Source organism: Chiloscyllium plagiosum, chromosome 12, assembly GCF_004010195.1.
Source record: "Chiloscyllium plagiosum isolate BGI_BamShark_2017 chromosome 12, ASM401019v2, whole genome shotgun sequence".
Taxonomy (NCBI): domain Eukaryota; kingdom Metazoa; phylum Chordata; class Chondrichthyes; order Orectolobiformes; family Hemiscylliidae; genus Chiloscyllium; species Chiloscyllium plagiosum.
In genome coordinates this window covers 58,895,440-58,910,538 of record NC_057721.1, presented here as the reverse complement: position 1 = coordinate 58,910,538, position 15,099 = coordinate 58,895,440, and the positions used below count along the sequence as shown (strand labels likewise).

General features: G+C 42.3%; 1 protein-coding gene across 2 annotated transcripts in view; it reads right to left on the bottom strand.

Moving 5' to 3' along the window:
- The window catches only part of htr1fa (5-hydroxytryptamine (serotonin) receptor 1Fa), a 134,030-nt gene that overhangs the window by 15,721 nt on the left and 103,210 nt on the right, over positions 1-15,099 (bottom strand). For both annotated transcript variants that reach the window (XM_043701187.1, XM_043701186.1), the window contains one exon: positions 3,736-3,891. The gene's annotated coding sequence lies outside the window, so the exon portion shown is untranslated. The remainder of the gene's footprint in view (positions 1-3,735; positions 3,892-15,099) is intronic.

Below are 15,099 nucleotides of genomic sequence, written 5' to 3'. Positions count from 1 at the left end.
TACATTGGACAAACAGGCAGAAAACTAGCCACCAGGATACATGGACATCAAGTACCCACAAAAAGACATGACCGGCTGTCACTGGTATTCTTAAAGATTGAGAAGGACACCACTTTGACTGGGACAACACATCCATCCTTGCACAAGGTAAACAGAGACATGCATGAGGACTTACAGAAGCATGGCATTCTAACCGGATCTCCATCAATAAATACATCAATTTGGGTCCCATCTATCATCCTCTAAGAAAAAGAACCAGAAATGATATCACCTACCCTAAGAAACCAAGACACATAAATAGAAAGTGGTACACAACACTAGCACTTCACTGGAGGCTTACTGATGATGTTACCTAGTATGGTGATGAAATGTCTGAAACCAAACCTTCCAGCTCAGCGAGCAAACTCACATCCAGGACTGTCAGAGCGCTCAAAGCGAACTGAGTCAGTGTCAATTTGATGGACAAAAGTACAGGATCCACTAGTGCTGGAAGTGATGGCTTTCCATAGAGCATGGATGGGGAGGGGGGAGCATTCTGAGGGGGCAGAGACAGATTTGGTCTATATTAGGGGAGGTGAGGGGGCAGGAGACAGTGGGGAGGAGCAGAACCAAAGCAGGGAAGGTAGGGTTCAGGCAGTGTTGTCGGCAGTGTGGCATAGGGGTTGTCTCCTGGAGTATGAAGCGAAGCAGCGGCAAGACCAAAAGTTGGGCAAGGTGGGGAAAGTGAATCTGGAGCAATGGAAGGGGGGGGGGGTCCAACTCCCTGAGTTGGAGAAGGAGGTTGCCAGGTCGAAGGAATGTAAGTAAGGTGAGTAATATTTCCTGAGTAACTGTCCATTTAATTTCACCAGCACCCTCTAAATTCTTCAATTCAAATGGAACATTTCACAGAAGTCCCAGCATTGAAGATTGGCTCTCAGTCTTCAAAACTTCAGATAGATCCTTTCTTCTCAACCTCTCCTCACAGAATAACCCCGCCATCCCAGGAATAAGTCTGCTGAAACTCTGCAGTTCTCCTTCTAGCTTCCTTAAGCAAAGGGGCCAGAACTGTGCATATAACTCTAGGTGCAGTCTTGTCAGTGTTCAATGCAATTGAAGCAAGACATCTGTTGCTTCCCTATTCAAATCCTCTTCTGTAAAAAGGCTAACATAACACTTGCCTTCCAAGTTGCTTTCTGCACCTGCATGCTAACTTACAGTGTCTTATGAGGTCCCTTTGAACCTTAACACTTTCCAATCTCTCACAATTTAAGAAATACTCTGCACCTCCTCAAAATGGATATCCCTGCATTAATCCACATTATATATAATGTGTCAGCCTGTCTAAATCCCCTTGGAACTCTTTGTATCCTCCTCATAACTCACATTCCAACAAGATATTGTGCCACCTGCAAACTTACAAATATTATAAATTAGTCCTCACATCCAAATCATTGATATAGTTTGTAAACAACTGGGACCCAAATATTGATTCTTACTGTATCCTGTGAATCATCCATTTATTCCTTGTTTTCTGTCTTTTATCTAATTCTCAATCCCACGCTTTTTAGTTTTATTTACTGACCTCTGGTGTGGGACTTTATCAAAAGCTTTCTGAAATCTAAATGCACCACATCCATTGGTTCCTCTTATCGACTCTGTTAGTAACATCCACAAAAAAACTCTATCAGGTTTGTCAAATGTTGTTCTCTTCCCAGTCAAACAATTAATTTCTAAATTGTCTGGCATTCACATCCTTTACAATAGATCCTAATATTTTCCTTACTGCTGATATCAGTTAACAGGTCTGTAGCTCTCTGTTTCCTCTCTCCTTCTTTTCTTAGTCAAACTTGCAATCTTCCAATCCACAGGCAGTATTGCAAAATTAACAGAATTTTACAAGATGATTACCGATCTATGAGTTATGTCTACAGCCATCTCTTTTAATATCCAAGTCCCAGAGATATGCCAACTTTCACTGCCACTCATTTCTCTAATGCTACTTTTCTTTACCAATAACAATTTTTTCTATTGCCTCATTCTCACAGAGTCTTTGGATTTCAATTATGTCAGAAAAACCTCTTGTATCTTTCTCCGTGAATACAGACTCAAAGGACTTTTTTTAGTTTCTCTGCCATGTCTCGAATTCCCATTATAATTTTTTTTGTTTATTTTTACTCTTAATGGACCCACATTTACATTTTCTAATATTTTCCTTTTTACATACCAGTGGAAACTTCTACTGATACTTTCTATTTCTCATTCTTACTCATTTCCCACTTTGTTTATCAACCTCCTTTGCTGAATTCTAAAATTCCCCCAAACCTGGGGGAACAATTTCCAGTCTCCTCCTTTAACTTAATTCTACCTTTAACTTGCTTTGCTAGCCCTTGCTCACTCACTTTTCATGTTATAATTTTGCTGTAAAAGAATGTACATTTTAGAAAAGGTATCATTAACTCTTTAACTACAAACCATTGTCTATCTACCATCTACCCTTTCAATGTATTTTTTCAAGCTACTGCAGCCAACTCCCTCCTCATACCTTTACAAATGCCCTTGTTAAATTTAAGCCCTGGTTTCAAACTGGACAACTTTTTTTTCAAACTTAATTGAAAATGTTATCATACATTGGTTATTATTCCCTGAAGCTTTTTATTTAACAAGGTGAACCTTTTTCAATGTACAATTCCAAATGAAAAATAGCCTGTGCTATGTTGATTCCTGAGTATGTTGCTCCAGAAAACCTACCTCAAACATAGAGTTCTTCCTTCACAGTATTGGCCCTCATTAGATTCATCCAGTCTATCTGTGGGTTGAAGTAGAATAGGGGAGGTGATGGACTCGTGGTATTATTGCTACACTTTTAATCCAGAGACCCAGGTAATGTCATGGGGACCTGAGTTTGAGTCCTGCCCTAGCAGGTGGAATTTGAATTCAAGAGTAAATCTGGAATTAAGTGATAATAATGAAACTGTTATCGATTGTCAGGGAAAAAAAAATCTGCTTCACTAATGTACTTTAGAAGAGGAAACTGCAATCCTTACCAAGTCTGGATTACATGACTCCAGACCCACAGAATGTGGTTGACTCTTAACTGCCCTCTGGGCAACACCTAGCCAGCAACACCCTGAATTAATTTTCAAAAAAAGTTACCCATGATTACAGGAAGTCCCCTTGTTGCCTACACCTTGAATGTCCTAAATTAAACTGTGCACTACTGTTTGCTGGCCTGTATTTCACTTCCACAAATAATTGTAGCCGAAAGAACTACAGATGCTGTAAATCAGAAACAAAAATTGAAATTGCTGGAAAAACTCAGCAGGTCTGGCAGCACCTGTGCAGAGAAATTAGAGTTAAGGTTTCGGGTCTGGTGACCCTTCCTCAGAACCTCCTTAATAATTGTAGCCCCTTGCTGTTTCTTAGCTGCACCAAATTAGATTCTACATTCTCTGTTTTTAACCGGAAGCCTCTCTCTCACTAATACACTGATCACATCTCCTATTACCCCACCTCCTTTTTGCATATTTGCCTGACCTTCTTAAATGTTGAATGTCCTTTAGTATTCAGTTCCCAGTCTTGGTCATCTTGCAGACACTGTGTTTATGATGACAATTAAATTCTAGCCATTAAATTCTAATTGTGCTATCAATTCAACCACATTGTTGTGAACATAAACCGAGCGAATGTCATCCATCAAAAACTGCCTACCCTTTCGAAGCCGATTCCCTAATTAGATGATAATAAAATATTTACCTTTTCTTTGTTGCAGTGTTATTGTGCAAATGTTGCATTTGTGCTCTCACTTGTACATCTTGAATGTTGTTCATATCCATTAAAATGAAAGACCTTCAGATCAAGGACAGTTTTAGCTGTCTGCATTCTCAATTCCTCTCTTACAATTGTTTCCACCTGTAGTATAAAAGGACAAACTGCGTTGAGTAAACTGCTTCTTTTCTTTGCCAAAGCAATGTTCATGCTACATGATACAGAAGGCTAAATGTTATCAACCATCTGAGTTTATTGATCAAAAATAAAAGATGGATGACTCAGAGGCACACAAAGAATGAAAGATAATTTCTATTGCACTGAAACAAAACCTGGGCTCCATGATTCCACTGAGCAAATCTACTGAACTGACATATCCGCTGGTCTTGTACTGTCAAATAAAGTAATCTACTTTTCATGCATAATAGGACCTTCAGAAGCTTGTGTAACACATAGCTAAGTAGTAAGCAGATATTTCCATCAGCTATAATCTGGGGAGAGAAAACCATGCTGTGTGCTACAGAAATATCCACAACTGTGTCAGCATGAAGCCTAAGACATTTTAACTACCTGGGACTAATTTGGCAACATTGATACTCACACCAGGCAGCACACTACCTATCTTGACATTTTAAGCAATGCTGTGGGCTGCTTTCCATTGGGATTAAGGAAGATGAAAGTTGGTAGCTGCAACTTTGGGTCCAGATGGAAAGGGAACCCAAGCAAATGAGTAGGCAGCGCAGAGGCCATGCAGTGTGAGAGCAACTGAGGGAAAATAGTGCAGGCCTTAGATCTTGATGGGAGGTAGGTAGGGTATCAGAGAAGATGGTGGCACTTACCCTGGTGTACAGGTGAAAGTGAGTGACCTTCTTCCTACATTGCTATGCATTCCTCCAGATGGTTGAGACTGCAATTACCTGGTGGGAACCTCAGGCCAGGATGGCATGTTTTAGTGTTGTCGGTTCCACAGTTGGTCCTGGTGTTCATGGACATCCCACATTGTAAAGATGGCAACAGCAACAGGGATGCTGGTTTATACCAGCTATCCCAGCATGGCAAATGGTAGAATAGAACTGGAATTGCACAAGAGGGCCACCACAGGGATAGGGTAGTTAGTTAATGACTAAAATGGTGATGGGGTCAATATTTGGGGAATGCAATGGCTGGTGGCCATTTCTCTTTCTGCCAGACAAATGAACAGTGTTAAAATTGTGGCTTTCACTTTTCTCCTTTATTCAATGGCAGTTCTTAAAGAGCTTTTCCAGAAATGATTGTTATAGGTTTTGAAATTATAAACATTGTATTCACACAGTTAAATTATATAATCCAGGTAGGATTATATAATTTAACTCCTTATGTTAAGTCAGAACTTTTACATGAAAGTGTTGAATAAAATTGTTTAAATCAGCAATGCAATATTGCTTTCTACTAGATGTGCAATTACAATCGTAATACAAATCTGAGCAGTTAATTAAAGAAGGATTTCTTCTCTAATAACTGGAGTTAATGTTTTCATAAACACTTGAGCATCTTGCCCTGCAATCCCTATTCAGTAAATACTCTGGCTGTGTTGGAATAACAGCTTTGACAATAGAGTTCTAATTAGTACACATTAAGCTGCGTGAGATCATATAAAAGCAAAATACTGTGGATGCTGGACATCTGAAATGAAACCAGAAAGTACTGGAAACATTCAGCAGGTCTAGCAGCATTTGTGGAGAGAGAAACAAAGTTAAAATTTAAAATCCAATGTCACTTTTTATTTTTGTATGAGATTAAATAAGATTGTAAAAGACTTACTATAACATCATACCACAAACAGAGAAACAATCATTAATACATTTCTGTGTATATTTATTTGCCTTTTAAACAAAATCATAAACAGGGTTAGTTAGCTCAGTTGGCTGGATGGTTGGCTATGATGCAGAGTGGTACCAACAGCGTGGGTTCAATTCCTGTACTGGCTGAGGTTACCATGAAGGATTCCCCTTGCTTGAGGTATAGCAAATTTCAGGTTAAATTGCCATCAGTCATCCCTCACTAATGTGTAAGCAGGCCTATGTTCTTGTAACACCATGGCAACTTTATCTGTAATCTATAGGAGGGGCCATGGACAGGTGTTTATCTGCAATGCAAGCCTTTGTCATGATAAAAACTGTTTTTCCTACCCCAGGATATTTGGTCACATGCTTCTCATGGTATTGAACTCAACTATCTTTTTAGTTGTACAATTGCACATGGTTAAAAGGTCAATGCTGTACTGTGACAAAGTCAACATCCCCCACTCTAACAAAGGAATTAAAAGCCTATGGCCTCTGAAAAGCAGACACTAATCTGCATCTTCATTCTGATATCACCGCTAAATCATATTTCAGCACAGCTTCCTCAGAAGACTTTCAAAGGATTGTTTAAAGGAAAGAAATGGCTTTCAAGCTCCTCAACCAGTGGCTAGCCAATCAACCCACCCCCAGAAAGGAATGTTATCTCCAGTTTGGCTCCTTCTTAAAAAGCAAGGGCTTGATAAACTGGTATGTTTGGGTTTAAGTCATTAATGATTTATTGGACTCTTTATTCATTCCAATCCAATGAGTGAAATTTTCACAACCCCTGAACAATGCGGCCAATGGCAAATCAGTTGGGCATATATGGTGACAATGGAAAAAAAAAATGCTTCTTGTTGAGAAAGATTTTCATAGAAGGTTTCAATGGCAAGAGGTCATGTTTTGGAAGTGCCAGTGTTGGACTGGGGTGTACAAAGTTAGAAATCACACAACACCAGATTATAGTCCGACAGGTTTATTTGGACATCTTCACAACCACCTGATGAAGGAGCAGCGCTCCAAAAGCTAGTGCTTCCAAATAAACCTGTTGGAATATAACCTGATGTTGTGTGATTTTTAACAATGACAAGAAGAGTAGTTGCTCGTGAATGGCAGAGGACATGTTTGTTGGCATTAACATCTCGTTATGACCTACTCTTGCCTCATTTCTATTCAGTTTGCTACTTTCCAAGATGCAGAGAGAAACTAGATTGTGCCAATACCCAACATGGAAGTCAGCGCAGGTGGCTAGTGGCTGCTGTTCATTGGCACTTTTTCCAGGAATCCACCTTGGCCAATACTCACCAGCATCTCACAGTGTGCCCCCATGGGCAGTGACTGCCTACTCCCTCCATCCACAAAAGTGCCAGTCTCACCTTGCCATCATGGTACAGCTTGGACTCACTCATAATACAGCTCACACTGTCAATGCTGCATTTTGAAGCTGACCAACATCTCACCTTCAATGCTGCTCCAAGGCCAAATTGTATACAGGTACAATCATCTCATGCATCAGAAAAGGATATATCTCAAGCCTCTTGTTGTCTTAGCATTCCCTCACTTTACAGCAGATTTAGATAAATGTGAGGTGCTGCATTTTGGAAAGGCAAACCAAGGCAGGACTAAAACACTTAATGGCAAGGTCTTGGGGAATGTTGCTGAATAAAGAGACCCTGGGGTGGAATTTCATAATTCCTTGAAAGTGAAATCTCAGTTGGACAGGAAAGTGAAAAAAGCGTTTAGTATGCTTTCCTTTATTGGTCGGTGATTTGAGTATAGGAGCTATGAGGTCATGTTGCAGCTGTACAAGTCATTTATTCGGCCACTTTAGGAATACTGCATGCAATTCTGGTCTCCCTGCTATAGGAAAGATATTGTGAAGCTTGAAAGAGTTCAGAAAAGATTTACAAGAATGTTCCCAGGGTTGGAGAGTTTGAGCCGAATAGGCTGGGGCTGTTTTCACTGGAGCTGTGGGGTACCTTACAGAGGTTTATAAAATGATAAGGGGCAGGACAGGGTAAATAGATAAAGTCTTTTCCATAGGTTGGGATAGTCCAAAATGAGAGGGCATAGGTTTAAGTTGAGAGGAGAAAGATTTAAAAGGAACTTAAGGAGCAACATTTTCACGCAGAGAGTGTTGCATGTATGGATTGAACTGCCAGAGGAAATGGTGGAGGCTGGTATAATTACATCATCTAACAAGCATACAGATGGGTACATGAATAGAAGGGTTTAGAGGGATATGGGCCAAATGCTGGCATATGGGACTAGATTAATTTAGGATATCTAGTCAGCATGGATGACTTGGACCAAAAGGCCTGTTTCAGGCTGTAGAGTTCTATGCCTCTACGTCTCCTACTTGGATACTCACAGTATCTCTGACTTGCCTATTTGCCAGTTGTCATTTCATTCAAGACTTACAGACTCACAGTTGTTGTGTCTTGCCTTGCCTTTAGTGTAGACATAAAGGCATGAAGCTTCTTAGGTTTGGCAGCAATGGTCAGTCAACGGGCTGAATTTGTTGCTGAATGGCAGTGTGTTACACCATTGTTACACCTGCACTATGTGCCAGCAGCTTACTTGGAAAACACACTGAATGTGCTTTGATCAAATGGCCATGTCTCAAAACCTAAGGGGAGTACTCCTTAGTCAGGTCAAGATCGACTGTCAACAGTTAAGGGATATTCACAACAGGAAGTAAAATTCATCGCCTGATCTCAGTCCAGGGGTTTCAACAGGTTGATGGGCTGGTGGGGGGGCCAGACTCAGGGATTCCATTTGCTTACTTTTGGAATGTGGGCCATGGTCAGTCCTGCAGCTCGAGTGTAACTAGTCTGGGGGGGATTAACAGTAATTCAGTCAGAGAACTGCACAGTGGTCAGTCAAGAGTCTGATCAGTCATCAATCAGAACTGTCTTTTCAATCTGTCAGGGTCCCGGGCATCTGAGAATTGAAAGGCAAAAGCAGTAATCAGTAAATGTTGTGATGGGAATGTTGGGAAATGAAATGTTGGCATTGAAGGCAGCATTCTGGATTGTAGATGGGGCAATCACAGTGAAGGTGTCACCAACAGTGTTATCAAGCAGCACCTGCTCAGCGAGAACCAGCTCAGTGATGTCCAGTTTGGGTTCCGCCAGGGTCACCCAGCTCCTGACCTCATTGCAGCCTCGGTTCAAACATGGACAAGGAAGCTGGATACCAGAGGTGAGCTGAGAGTGACAGCCCTTAACATCAAGGCTGCATTTGTTGTGGAGAAAATGTAGAGAATCACAAGGACACTCAGAGAGTTCTTTAAGAAGTAGGTCTTTTATGTGCAAACAAAAAACCGTGACACTGAGAAAGCAGATTCTCGAATGCCCATGAACCTCGGAGTCCGTGGATTTTTATATTTTTTTTAATCATGTTTCTGTTAGCTTATCAGCATGTCCAACTATTTTCATCAAAGTACCTCACTCCAGCTACACAATAAACCAGTGATGTTAGTTCCCATTATCTCTTTAGTTGTATATTCTACTTAATGTTATTCTAATATCATGGTTAGATATTTATTGCTGACTCTGCTACAGTGATCTTCCATTCCAGACTAACCTGTCATGATAGATATTTAGCTATTCCATCTTTTACAATAGTCTCCTGTCTCAAGTTGACTCTACTAACTATTAATTAGATATTTTAATGTCATGTCCCAAATATTTACAGTCCCAATCCTGCCATAATAACACTTAACAGAGAAACTTGCTTTATTACTTGTGTTTTCTCATCTCGCCATTGTGACCTTTCAGCCTTAACCTTACTCTGCTAACTGGTGTAAGAGCATTCCACTATTCTTATCCCATCCTGCCTTCCGCAGACCACAAATTGCTTAAACCCTTCCCGTGCTTTCATGTTCTTTATTTTCCACACATTCAACTGAGTGTGGCATCAAGGAGCTCTAGTAAAACTGGAATCAATGGGTATCAGGGGGCATCTCAGGAGGCTAGAGTCATACCTAACACATAGGAAGATGGTCATTGTTTGTAGAGGTTAGTCATCTTAGCTCCAGGATATCTCTGTAGGAATTCTTCAGGGCAGCATCCTGGGCCCAAACATCTTCCACTGCTCTGTCAATGACCTTCCCTTCCATCATAAGGTCAGAAGTGGGGATGTTTGCTGATGATTGCACAATGTCCAGCACCATTTGTGACTTCTCAGACACTGAAGCAATCCATGTTCAAATGTAACAAGATCTGTACAACATCCAAGCTGACAAGTGGCAACTAGCCTTCGCATCATACAATGCCAGGTGACCATCACCAATAAGAGACCATCTAACCACTGCCTCTTGATATTCAATAGTGTTACCATCACTGAAATCCCACTATCAATATACTGAGGGTTAGCACTGAGCAGAAACTCAAATGGACTCATCACATGAACACTGGCTACAAGACCAGGTCAGAGGCTTGGAATAACTGCATTAAGTAACTCACCTCCTGACTACCCAAAGCCTGTCCACCATCTATAAGGCACAAGTCAGGAGTGTAATGGATTATTCCTCAGTTACTTCGATGAGTGCAGTTCCAACAACGCTCGAGAAGCTTGACACTATCCATGACAAAGCAGCACTACATCCACAGACATGCACTCTCACCACCACCAACACTAAGTGGCAGCAGTGTGTACTATCTACGAGATGCACTGCAGGAATTCACCAAAGATCCTCTAACAGCACCTCCCAAATCCACAACCACTTCCATCTGGAAGGAGAAGGGCAGGATGTACATGGAAACACACCATCTTCAAGTTCCCCTCCAAACCACTCACCGTCCTGACTTGGAAATATATTGCCCTTCTTTCTCAGTTGATGGGTTGAAATCCTGGAATTCCCTCCCTAAGGGCATTGCCGGTCAGCCCACAGCAGGTGAACTGCAGCGGTTCAAGAAGGCAGCTCACCGCCACCTTCTCAAAGGCAACTTGGGACAGGTAATAAATGCTGGCTGGCCAGCAATGCCCACATCCCACAAAGGAGTAAAAAAAAGCGTGAGGAAGCTTAAAGGGACATCACAAGTATTCACAAAATTCTGCATATGTATCTTATGCAGTGATCAACTATATTGAATAAAATCCTGGTTACATGTAATCTTCACCATGCCTTTGATCATTGCAAATTAATCCCCGTAATCTCTATAAAGCAAAAATAGTTTCAGTTGACCTATGCATTCCACACTTCTCAAAATCAAGCTGCACAAAGTGCAGGAGCTGTTTTCCTCAGACTTAGAATTCCAATTTTTTTCACAATGTACCCTTATATGCAAAGCTGCCTTTCTTCGGTCACGTGAGGGCTGGGGATTAGGGGAGAGGTTGGCATTGCTCCAACTACATTTACATCTCCTGCTCTCTGTGCACAACATGGTTTGTGCGGCATACATCAGAATAAGGTCTACTATGTTCAAGAGTGATGCTGGAAAAGCACAGCAGGTCAGGCAGCATCCAAGGAGCAGGAAAATCGACGTTTCGGGCAAAAGACCTGCTCTTCGGATGCTGCCTGACCTGCTGTGCTTTTCTAGCACCACTCTAATCGAGACTCTGGTTTCCAGTATCTGCAATCCTTGTTTTTACTTACTATGTTCAAGGTTCATGTAAAAGTATCACATATCTCAATGTGTGCAGGCAATGGTAAGCAGTCATTTATGTGAGCTGTGACCTCCTGACTGATTACATTATTAAAGGAGCTAGGTGGTTTCTGTATTCCCAATATCAGCTCATTGGCGCCATCGTCAAAGGATTTAGGCACAACATCATTTTCGTGACTGCAGAACTGCAAATGGACTTGGAAAGCAATGAGGAACATTTTCATCTGGAAGCTCAGGACCAGCAGCAATTTCCAGTAGATGTTGAACACCTTCCAATACAATTTCCAGCAAAAGGCCTACTCATGATGCAGAGGAAGTGCAGAAAGTCCACACTGCTCCCTGCCCATTCATGTATCTGTCTAGCTAAGTCTTAACTGATGCTATCATGCCCTCCGCTACCACGTCTGCTAGCGACAGGCTCCAGGCACCCACCACTCTCTGCATATCTCCCTTAAACTTTCCCCTATCACCCTGAACACATGACCCGTAGTAACTGAGCCCCCTACTGTGTGAAAAAGCTTCTTGCTATCCACCCTGTCTATACCTTTCATGATTTTGGAGACCTCAATCAGGTCCCCCCTCAACTGCCATCTTTCTAATGAAAATAATCAAAATCTACTCAATCTCTCTTCATAGCTAGCACCCTCCATACCAGGCAACATCCTGATGAACCTCCTTTGCACCCTCTCCAAAGCATCCACATCCTTTTGGTAATGTGGTGACCCGAACAGTACATAGTATGCCAAATGTGGCTAAACCAAAGTCCAATACAACTGCAAATTTTGCAGTTGCCAACTTTTGTACTCAATACCGTGTCTAATGAAGGAAACCATGCTGTATGCCTTCTTGACCACTCTATCAACCTGCATTGCCTCCTTCAGGATACAACAGACCTGAACATCCAAATCTCTCTGTACCTTAATTTTCCCCAGGGCTTTTCCATTTACTAAATAGTTCGCTCTTGAATTGGATCTTCCAAAATGCATCACCTTGCACGTGCCCAAATTGAACCCCATCTGCCATTTCTCTGCCCAACTCTCCAATCTATCTATATTCTGCTGTATTCTCTGACAGCCACCTTCACCATCTGTTACTCCACCAATCTTAGTGTCATCTGCAAACTTGATAATCAGAACACCTATATCTTCCTCCAGATCATTTATGTATCACAAACAACAGTGGTCCCAACACAGATCTCTGTGAAACACCACTGGTCACAATTCTCTATTTTGAGAAACTCCCTACTCTGTCTCCTGCTGCCCAGCCAGTTCTCTATCCAACTAGTTAGAACACCCTGGACCCCATGCAATTTTACTTTCTCCATCAGCCTACCGTGGGGAACCTTATCAAATGTCTTACTAAAGTCTCTGTATATGACATCTATAGCCCTTCCCTCATCTATCAACTTTGTCACTTCCTCAAAGAATTCTATTAAGTTGGTAAAATATGGCCTTACCTGCCCATGTTGCCTCTCACTGATAAGCCCATTTTCTTCCAAACATCCTATCCCTCAGTATCTTCTCCAGCAGCTTCCCTATCACCGATGTCAGGCTCACCAATCTATAATTACCTGGATTATCCCTGCTATCCTTCTTAAACAAAGGAACAATATTAGCAATTCTCAAGTTCTCCGGGACCTCACCTGTGTTCAAGGATGCTGCAAATATATCTATTCAGGCCACAACTATTTCCTCTCTCATACCCTTAGTAACCTGGGATAGAGCTGAAAATGTGTTGCTGGAAAAGCGCAGCAGGTCAGGCAGCATCCAAGGAACAGGAGAATCGACGTTTCGGGCATAAGCTCTTATTCCTGAAGAAGGGCTTATGCCCGAAACGTCGATTCTCCTGTTCCTTGGATGCTGCCTGACCTGCTGTGCTTTTCCAGCAACACATTTTCAGCTCTGATCTCCAGCATCTGCAGTCCTCACTTTCTCCTCAAAGATTTTAACCTGGGATAAATCCCATCTGGACCTGGGGACTTGTCCATGTTAACGACTTTTAGAATATCCAACACTTCCTCCCTCCTTATGCTGACTTGACCTTGAGTAATGAAACATCTATCCCTAACCTCAACATCCATTATGTCCCACTCCTTGGTGAATACCAATGCAAAGTACTAATTAAGAATCTCATCCATTTTCTCTGACTCCATGCATAACTTTCCTCATCTGTCCTTGAGTGGGCCAATCCTTTCTCTCGTTATCCTTTTGCTCCTCATGTACAAATAAAAGGCCTTGGAATTTTTTTAAATCCTGTTTTCTGAAGATATTTCATGACCATTTTTAGCCCTCTTAATTCCTCATTTCAGATTGTTCTACTTTCCCAATATTCTTCCAAAGCTTCTTTCAGTCACCTAGACTTTATCTATGCTTCATTTTCCTCTTAGCTAGTCTCTCAATTTCATCTGTCATCCAAGGTTCCCTAATCTTGTCATTTCTGTGCCACATTTTCACAGGAACATGTCTCTCCTGCACTCTAATCAACCTCTCATAAATGTGGATTTACAGGGGAACCTTGATTATCCAAACAAGATGGGTGGGCAGTATTTCGTTTGGATAATTGATTATTAGGTTAAACAATTCAATGCCTTTCCTCTAGAGCCTGGAGTTTTCTATTAAGTCTGCTCCTTATTCAGACTAGGCAGCAGCACACCACCCCCAAACCCCATCCAACACTGCCCCCTGCCCAACCCCAAACCCCATCCAACACCGCCCCTTGCCCGATCCCAAACCCCATCCAACACCACTCCTGCGTGATCCCAAACCCCATCCAACACCACTCCTGCGCGATCCCAAACCCCATCCAACACCGCTCCTGCGCGATCACAAACCCCATCCAACACTGCCCCTACCAGATCCCAAACCCCATCCAACACCGCCCCCTGTCTGATCCCAAACCCCATCCAACACCGCCCCCTGCCCGATCCCAAACCCAAATTTTGGAGGGTGAGTCTCCAAATAGCGCGCACACACACACACACACACACATGCATTGACAGGTTCCACCTTTGCCCTGAACAGGACAATGTTGGAGAGATTATCGGGGGAAGGGGTTTAGCGTACATGCCTGTGTAGAACTCCAGGGAAAGTGTGGAGGGAGAGAACGAGAGAGAGAGAGGATGGGAGGTCAGTCATTTAGAGACAGTGCCTGCACTCCCATCAGTCCTGCACTGTTCTCAGCAGCACTTTTAATTCCTGTAAACAAAAGACGCGATCAGTATTGGACACCCGTCTTTGATGTAATGCTTTTGTCGGGACCTCAAGATCTCATTCGGATAATCTGATTTTCGAAGAATTGGTATTGGGATAATCAAGGTTCCTCTGTACTTTCAAACAGCTGCTCCCAATTTACATTGCCCAGCTCCTGCCAAATTTTGGTATAGATTAGATGCACAACAGTATGGAAACAGGCCCTTTGGCCCAACAAGTCCACACCAACCCTCCGAAGAGTAACCCACCCAAACCCATTCCCCTACCCTATATTTACCCCTGACTAATGCACCTAACACTATGGGCAATTTGGCATGGTCAATTCACCTGAGCAGCATATCTTTGGAGTGTGGGAGGAAACCAGAGCACCCGGAGGAAACCCACACAGACGCGGGGAGAACGTGCAAACTCCACACAGACAGTAACCCGAGGTGGGAATCAAACCTGGGTCTCTGGTATTGTGAGGCAGCAGTGCACTGAGGCACCATGCCGCACCACAATTTAGCACTCTTCCTTTAACACAACTCTATTCTTTGTCCATGGGTATCCTGAAACTTACAGAGTTGTTATCACAAGCTTGACCATGTTAAAAATCCATTCATGGTACTTGTAATGAGAGAGTAGTGCAGCGCTTGCTAATAAATCTTACTTATTGCTGAGACGTGGAGGTCTCGGCATGACCACATGAATAGTCATGGTTTGCTCCTGCTA